Source organism: Brienomyrus brachyistius, unplaced genomic scaffold (genome assembly GCF_023856365.1).
Source record: "Brienomyrus brachyistius isolate T26 unplaced genomic scaffold, BBRACH_0.4 scaffold573, whole genome shotgun sequence".
NCBI classification, from domain to species: Eukaryota; Metazoa; Chordata; class Actinopteri; order Osteoglossiformes; family Mormyridae; genus Brienomyrus; species Brienomyrus brachyistius.
In genome coordinates, this window is record NW_026042848.1 from 22,787 (window position 1) to 28,937 (window position 6,151).

Genomic DNA, 6,151 nt, shown 5'->3' on the forward strand with positions numbered 1-6,151 from the left:
TTCAAGGGCACAAGGACATCCCCTTGAATGTCAGTCTGTTGTGAAACAATAAAAACATAACCAGACTAATTAATGATATAGGAGCACAGTGGTGAGTACAGTTGCCTCACGCCTCCGAGTCTGGAGGCCTGAATTTTGCCTCTGCTCTCTGTATGGGGAATTTGCCTGGAATAGGCTCCAGGGGAGCCTGACTAAGATAACTGGTTGGACGATGGATGGGTAATTAATATCGTTTCAATCTGACAGACAGCACTTTATTAAACTAGCAATAAAATATTACCTTTCTATCCCAGCAGGTCCTTCATATAGAAGCTTAAATAAATCCCTGAAGGTGCAGTTTTCAGTGAAGCATTTAAACGCAGGTGCTGCTCGAGGAATCAGCTTCATGCATCAGTTATAACAGCGTTACGGTAATGCACCGCTGCAAAAGTACAGACACGGAGCGGCCAATGCATCTTACGTAAATCGGTAATAACCAATTACCGCAATCGCAGGCATAGTCAGAGCGCAGATATGAATGACTGGAACTGCTAGTTTATCAAACACGGCGGCACTTAGTGCTCGTCTAGCCGAATCAGGTCGTTTCGAATGACATTTTAGTGATTTAGTGATAAGGAGCTGATATGACAAGATTGCCATTTGATAGGTACATAAATCAATCCTACTTTCGACTCCGTTGTAACGCATGTTGTATATTTCAGTTGCGTTAGTATGGCTTAAGTTTATTCAGTTTACTGGATTCTCTGCACTTTAATGAAGTTATATGTGTATTGTTATATAACTGTACATCATTGTTAGTTACTGCTATCCGCTGTAAAGGTAGATACAGGTGCAAGACTTTGCAATAACGACCTAAAAGCAGTTGTTATGATTCCAGGGAACGCGGCTGATTTTTAGAGTCTATACATCATGAAGAAACGGCGATCGTGTGAGAAAGACTTATTCTGTACGGATGACAGGGCCAGCATTTCGGACCCAAGGGAAAGGCTATTGTGCATCGGAAAGAGACAAAATCATATCATTATATAGAAAACTCGTCGTAGTATTTAAAAACCAAGTAACTAACACTGTTATTAAGTGCGGACTTTAAATCAAGTGGTCGCGGTCGTTTTTATTTGCATAAAACTTTAAACGTGATCTTGAAAATATAACGCTTGCAACAAACATCCATGCATAGTGTGTTACTGCGAATGAAAATACGCGGGTCGCAATTTATGATCCAAGTGTATAATGGTAAATAATTAAATAAATAAAACCGCAGGCTTTCACATCGAGTGCACCCCAATAACGTTTCATTGAAATGTCCATGTTATGTACGCCGGGCACTGATGGATGCAGGCCTAGCGATCTCTATAACAATGCCAAGCAAAGAATGTCACTGATTTACCAAAGCGGTCAGTTTTCGGGGATCCTGCGGCAGCTGGGAGAAGAAGAATCGGGCAGGTTTCAGAATCGGCGAGCGCTCGGATAAAAGGCACCGATTTCCCAGCCGCGCTTTTCTTTTCGGAACCAGCAGAAGTGCCCTCCGCACCATCCTCGGCGCTAGGACACGCCGGCCACTTTATTACCCTAAAACAGGGAGCATACACCGATCTTCAAAGCCAAACTTACCTTGCCGATTTTCGCTTAACTGCTTCTCAAACTCATCGAAATCGGACATTTTTCAGTCCGTACTAAAGACGTATTGCAAAATAAGCAGAGGTCCAACAGTAGGCCTTTGAATGGGCTACAGGCTGCATTGGGTTCTGCTGCTTTTTCTTCCGAGTCGCCTGCCCCTCCTCCCCCGAAGTCATCGGCTCTTCCTCGGTTGTATCACACACAGGTTCGGAAACATTCGATGCGCATTACCGTCCCCTCCTGCACTGGAGGGTTAAGGACAACGTGATTATATCGAACCAAAATTGAAATGTGCAAGTTGACTTTCCTAGTTATACGTCTTCATTTTTATTCTGGGTTTAACAACCATGAGTTTATGACGTATTTTACATGATTAGTTGGCGACTGGACCTTATTGTTTATATCTCTTATTAAGGATCCATCCATCCATACATCAATTATCAAAACCACACACTTACAATCCGAGTCTAGTTTCATATGCTGCGCTGCTGAGCGACCCGCAGAATATTATGCATGAGTACAAGTCACAAGCCCCGTTTCCACTAACACGGGGCCGGTTCTAGCTTGGTGCCTTTTGAGACCGAGGCAAAAAGATGCAGACTCTCCCCGTCGGGGAATCGAACCCCGGTCTCCCGCGTGACAGGCGGGGATACTCACCACTATACTAACGAGGAGATGTACGCGCACTACTTTTACATCTTCAAGATAAACAGCGGATGACTACTAACATTTGCGAGTAATCAATGACTGAGCTTCATGTCATGACCATGGTGCTCAAGAGAAGAAAAAATACATAATGTACGTCCACTGATACCAGAACAACCATATAGCTTTATACTAAGACGATGATTAAACGGAAAATTCCTTTACAAAACACTGCCACAAAATCATAGTTTCGCAATATTACATCGTGCAACGGGACACAGTGTAAGTACGTGAAGTCGGTAATTAAATCAAGAAAAAAAAGTGAGAGGAAAAGAATACTTTTCTATTATCATATTTTTCTAACTGGCCAAACTGAGTCATATTTTGATTATACACACTAACAGAAAAACAGTGCAAATCTCCGGTAGTCCGTTTCACTTGCGCTCCGCTATGGGGCAGTAACAAGCAGAGCTTAAGTGTGGAAGGAAAAAAAAAACACAGGACAGCATCAATCCCAACTTCACAAACGCCGGAGATCGAGATGCTGTAAGCATGACAATTAACATCTTTATCCAAGGGAACAGCTGCAAGACACAGATGCCGCGCCTAACAAAGGTAGGATCGATTCCGAAGTTCAGGCATTTACAGACGCGGACTCTTCTGGAGTTGATTTTTTTCGGGAGATACGCATCAACTTCAAAAGTATGAACCGCATTATATCTATATCTGTTATGACGTTGTAGCTATTGATACTGATGCATCACAAAAATAATTTAAATGTTTTTTCATTCTGACATATGTTCGTTCGGACGAGGATTTTATTATATGAGATAAGTTTTAAATGAAAACTTTTTTTAATCTATATGATTAATTCTCGAATCTAAGCCAGACTTCACATAAATCATTCATTCATAAATATAATGGAACATACAACATCCAGGTATCCATGAAATTTATGATCAGGCTATACGTTTGTGATAACAACAAAACAACACAACATGTATATTTACAATATATGGGCCTATTGTTTAATATTGCCTCCAAATTATAGCCAGACAATAACGCAATAGGCCGACATCAAACTATTTTCATGTAAAACAAAAGTGCTGGCAGTTTGCTTGTGCTTACAGACCCCGCCTTGAGCCCATCCAGAAAGATCCCAAAAATAACCGACAAGCAAAGGTTGTAACAATCTGAGCATGTTTAGTTTAATGTAATCAGGAGCCGAATTAATAACGCGAATAAATGATCAAACCGAAAGTCTGTAGTCGGGAATATCCGATAACGTCTTTGACGTGCAGTTAAGATAGTCAGAGGAAAAACCTTGTAGTTTACTTATATATATGCCTAAATATATGAGTGTGTCTCTCCGGTGATTTAATGATGAATATAACGATTACATATCAAATCACACATTAAGCAATTATTATATTACTAGGTTGAACGTTTTCACTATGTCTGTCGTCACCTTGATTTCACGATTTTGACTATTCTTCTTATCCCAGATTGAACAAGTCATTGTGGCGATGCAAGATCCCGACATGGGGATAAAGATGAAGAATCAAAGACTGTTAATCACAGTGATTCCACATGCGATGACAGGTGCACGATACATATTTTACTTTTTAAAAATAATTTTTCGTGCCGCCCGGGTTGTCTTACACCCGGCCGTGCAGTGTCCCGGGGGCCGGGTCCTAATGGTCATTTAAGCCCTTCACAGGAAAGCCCATACATCGGCGGTCTTCGGGAATCCTGTGCATTAAGACTGTCATCGATCTCCTTGCGCTCATATTTATTTATGTAATTTATTTATCGAGTTCAGCGTTTTTGATTTATGACGGCTTAATGCATTTCTCGACTCTAACTAGATGCCTTCCTCGCTATGCCTTCCCAGGAAATGATATCGTGGAGTGGCTAATTCAGAAGTACTCCATCATGGAAGAAGGTAGGGCCGAGAAGTATGTAGGGAAGCGTTACCTGGTGCTCTTATGTGAGGTTAATCGATTGTTTTTTTCCCTTCGTGACGACGATGGCGCCCCTGCTGGCGAAAGACGTCATCAGGTTTTTTTTTTTTTGTAATAAAATAACAGAAATAAACGAGTCTTTTGAATAATAAATACAAATGAAGTAATAGAATTTGTCATCCATACAACAGATTAGCCTAGCTGCATTTATGTGTAAGCATATGCAATTCACGTGTCTGACAGAAGCATGTTCTGTTCCATTGATATTGCTGAGCCTGTGAATTAATAAATGTCAGAATTGAGCTTGTCCATAACATAGACACCCCATTCGCCTGAAGCTTTTGGGATTTTCTTCCCCTGGCGTCAATTTATCTGCTGAATTATTTATCTTTCTGCTGAGAGGCTATTAGTACAAATAATCTGTAGGCCAGTCCCGAGTCGCGCCGCTACGCATGCTGAGCTGTACGGTTTGATAGTCCCGATGCAAACTTCGCTGATAGCCAGAGGCAGTCAGTCATGCCTGGAGAAATATCGCTATCCGTCTCCCTCATTATGCACTTCTGCAAGACGCTGTTGTCCTGAATTCCCGGGCGATGCAGATGAGGTTTTAAATAGCAAGGGAGCAGATTTCCCTGATTTACAGCCCAGATTGGAAAAGAAGTCGGAATGGAAAGGAGGGGACTTTTAGGCAGTAGATGGCAGATGCATTAACAGACTTGAATGGGCAAAAAACCTGTTGCCCCGGTAAGCAGTTACCCCTCCCTGTAAACACTAGGCTTCCCCCTAGCAGCGCTGTTGCTGCGCCGGTCTGAAACCCCCGGGAGCGCCTGACTGCCAATGGCCGCGGAGGCAGCCGGAAAGTGGAAAGTCCCAATTACTCGTAATTAATTATAGTTCCGATGAGGAATGCACCATCCCCGCGGCTTATTCTGTGCACCATGTCAACGTTTTTTCCAGTTACTTGCTATACCGTAAAATAAAATATAATATGCCTACTCAGTTTCTAGTTATCGTGTGTTCTACTGTATTCCACTGACAAAAATTTAGAGAATTACTATGCCTAAATCTGGGCTACGAGTAGTGGATTTGTTTGAGCTTTGAGTAGTTTACGTGGAAATGAGTGACCACTTTGTGTGTTTTCAGAGGCACTTCATGTGGGGAATCTGATCGTGAAGCACGGCTACATTTACCCCCTAAAGGACCCCAGGACGCTCGTCCTGCGGCCCGACGAGACGCCGTATCGCTTCCAGGTAACCTAAAACCACGGTTTCTTCAGATGGAGGGCAGCGCGAGAGGGTGGTGGCCATGTGGGGGGGCACGCATATCGAAACTATTCGTTGGAGAGACTGCGGAATTACCGTGTAGGACAGTATTTCTCAATCTGGTCCGGGCTCCAGAGCTGAGAGGGTGCAAAAACGTAGACTGTCTGGTAGGGAGCTGGGAGGGAGCAAAAACGTGGATCATCTGTGTGTCGCCGAGGACCGGATTGGGAAACACTGATGTATGAGAACCAATGCCAGTTAAAGTAGCAAAATGCCTTCCACCCGCCTTGTCCCTGACATGTTAAATCACAAAGCACCTTTGTCACGCTGCTTCTGAATAGTTTCAAATGACAGCATCTCCTTTTTGCTAGACTCCGTACTTCTGGAGCTCTCAGCAGTGGCCAGCCTCCGAGCTAGATTACGGTGATTACCAATTATTAATCATGTGCTCGCCTATTACATCATTACTTCCCTTTACTAGAATAATAGAAAAACACAGTTTCTTGCCATGTCTTTCTTTTGCTCTTCTAAAGCGATTTATTTGACTAAGAAGAATATCAGAAAGCAAGGGCAGCTGATAGACTATGAAAAGGTAAGAGAAAATTTTTATTTATGTACATTTCAATGCTATTCTTATTCGCTGGTCTGAAGCATTGCTTGATG

The 6,151-nt window shown here is 42.5% G+C and overlaps 1 non-coding gene across 1 annotated transcript; it reads right to left on the minus strand.

Moving 5' to 3' along the window:
* Nucleotides 1–2,219: 2,219 nt before the first annotated feature.
* On the minus strand, nt 2,220–2,291 carry trnad-guc (transfer RNA aspartic acid (anticodon GUC)). Its single transcript has one exon. It is a non-coding gene; the product is annotated as a tRNA-Asp (tRNA).
* Between the last annotated feature and the right edge of the window lie 3,860 nt (nt 2,292–6,151).